Below are 2566 nucleotides of genomic sequence, written 5' to 3' on the forward strand. Positions count from 1 at the left end.
TCTGCTTTGATAAGTTTTGATAAAGATTGCTGATTAACGTTCCAGTTTATGATTGGCGCCAGTAAAGATTTGACTGTCGTAATCGAGGAACACACGCCCCTTACCACTTGAAAAGTGAACCCAACTCCCAAAATTTCAAATTCGACCCAAGCAACTCTCTACAATTCAGCAAAATTTAAATGACATTTTTTTTAAGAATTGAATTTTATTTGCGCATGTGCATTATTTACAAGACAAATTTTGCAGTTCTGCTAAAAAGTGGCCCTAATTATAGACCAATATTACACGAATATTAACTATACTACACGAATATTAATAGAGAATTAATATGCATGTTGTCCACACTAAACCCATAGGCAGATTTTGTGCAAAAAAGTAGAAATGAAATCATCAAAATGTACGTCTGTTGCAAACCTGCTAAGTTCAGCCAATGCAAGGTATCATGGCGCCTGGTGGGTAGGCAACGTCTCGCCTGCAGTGCAAGCGTGTACTGCGGGAAGGCCTACCCCGAGTCTCGCAGGCGCTGAGCTCCAGTAATTTGCAGTACGAACTTATGAGAAACATACATACTTTCCGGACGATCTTTTTGTTTTTCTCGAAAAACTAATGTGATATGCGTCACATCACATTGTGTGAGTTTTGGAACAGGGCTCGAAAGATTTTCCAACAGGGTGCGATTGAGGCGGATTGAGAAGTCAGGAAGGGCTCTTGGGAGAATGAGACGCTTCCGCGACACGGAAGCGAGGCGCCCAGGCCGCAGCGTTGCTGATCTAGGTCTAGCAACATCTAGAAAGGCTATTATTTCTCGTTTCACGAACACTTTTCCTTCGTTTCAAGCAAATGCCGACACAAAGCTTGTATATCTTATTCCGCGAGGATATATTGCGCTTGTTTCTCGAGTGGATTTGATCTTGCGCCAGCATGCACTTTGAAACAAGAAATCATTTTTCTGGGTGTACGACATAGCAGGTGCATTTAGAAATCGTTCGAAACGCAGCACGTAGTGCGGTTAGGCTGCCCTATTAGGTGCTCCGAAAGGTGCTCCCGGGTGGAACAATTGGAGCAGAACTATAACCAGCAAACTGCACTTCGACACGTACTGCACTCAGAAACTCAGAAACTGGGCTATACTGCGAACCGTTAAACGATGGATGCTACTCTCCATTATAAAATTCAGAATGAACTTCCAGCGGTACAGAGTTGCATCCCTCCTTCGTTAACCATTTGGTAAAACTGCAGTAAGAATATTATCATGTATAAGTGAAGTGATTTGCTAATTTTAAATAGTTCAGGCAGGTTCAGGGGATGGCCCACACAAAAGTATGGTTTAGGCAACACTCAAACTACATGAGTTATAAAGGCCATGACAAAGTCTGAGCCGACAGACTTGCCCCTGAAATTCAGAACATTCGGAATGCAAACCGACGACAACGGGCACCCGACATGCATAGCTGTGCAGCAAAAATGCGCCCTGCCCAGTCGCATACCAATGCACTTCAAAAAAACTGCGAATTGCAATCAAAAATATCCCGCACCCCGCAAAAAAATCAACTCAAGATAACAATAATCGTTGGCTTTGGCATCACTTAAGGAAGGGTACTACAGATATATTCATTCCCTTTAAAGAGACAACCCAAAATATGTGGCAACTTTCCAACGACAACAAAGACGCCCCCCTGTGTTGTCGCGGTGCACACCGAGCCTCGACGTACACCAAGTCCTCGCACCCCTGATCTGATTATTCCTTTCCATCCTTTCCATTTTGCCCTGCTGTTTTTTTTTTTAATTTTTTCCTTTGAAATCTTTACCTGTTGTTTTCTTTTTTTTTCTTTTTGCCAACGTCAGCCGAAACGGATTATCACGTTACACACAGAGTGTCACCACTGCCGGGGCAATCAGAGGTGATCGACCCGGAGAGCAGGACAGCAGCCCACCCACACTACCGAAAAGAAAAAGAAAATAATACGAGAAAATAGGGGGGAGGGGAAACTAGAAAAAGGAAACGGTACGCGCGCAGTCGTGTGACTATCTGTCTCTGTCTGTCTCTTCTCTCTTGGCTTGAGCGAGCAGACGCGACACCCTTCCTATACCACCAGGAACACGACAAGCCAGGGGAGAGGGCGGGCGCGCGCGGTCGCGGGTGCACCTGGCCGCCGACGGGATGGTCCAGCAGCTCACCGCACCGAGAGAGATGGCGGGGGCGGCGGCGAGGACCAGGTCGAGCGACGACAGAAGGAAGAAGAGAGAGAGGTTAGGAGCTGGCCTGCCCGGGCGGGCTTGCCCGGGACTCTACACCCCCCTTCCTCTCCCTCTCTCTCTCTCTCTCGCTCTCACGCGCGGGCAGCAACGCACCCAGATCGCCGCTAGCCGCCACTCACCGCAACGTCGCAGCCTCCAGCAGCGACCATCACGACCGGGTCGTCCTCCGCGTGCTCGTCGTCCACCTCATGCTCGTCCCGGTGCACCCGCGGTGTACTCGCATCCAGGAGGAGGTTTCACACACCACCACCACCCGGGGGCGAACGCGCGGGGCGGGGCGCGGCGCGGCCTCGACTCTGAGGGGCGC

Source organism: Frankliniella occidentalis, unplaced genomic scaffold, assembly GCF_000697945.3.
Source record: "Frankliniella occidentalis isolate FOCC.00 unplaced genomic scaffold, Focc_3.1 Scaffold9, whole genome shotgun sequence".
NCBI classification, from domain to species: Eukaryota; Metazoa; Arthropoda; class Insecta; order Thysanoptera; family Thripidae; genus Frankliniella; species Frankliniella occidentalis.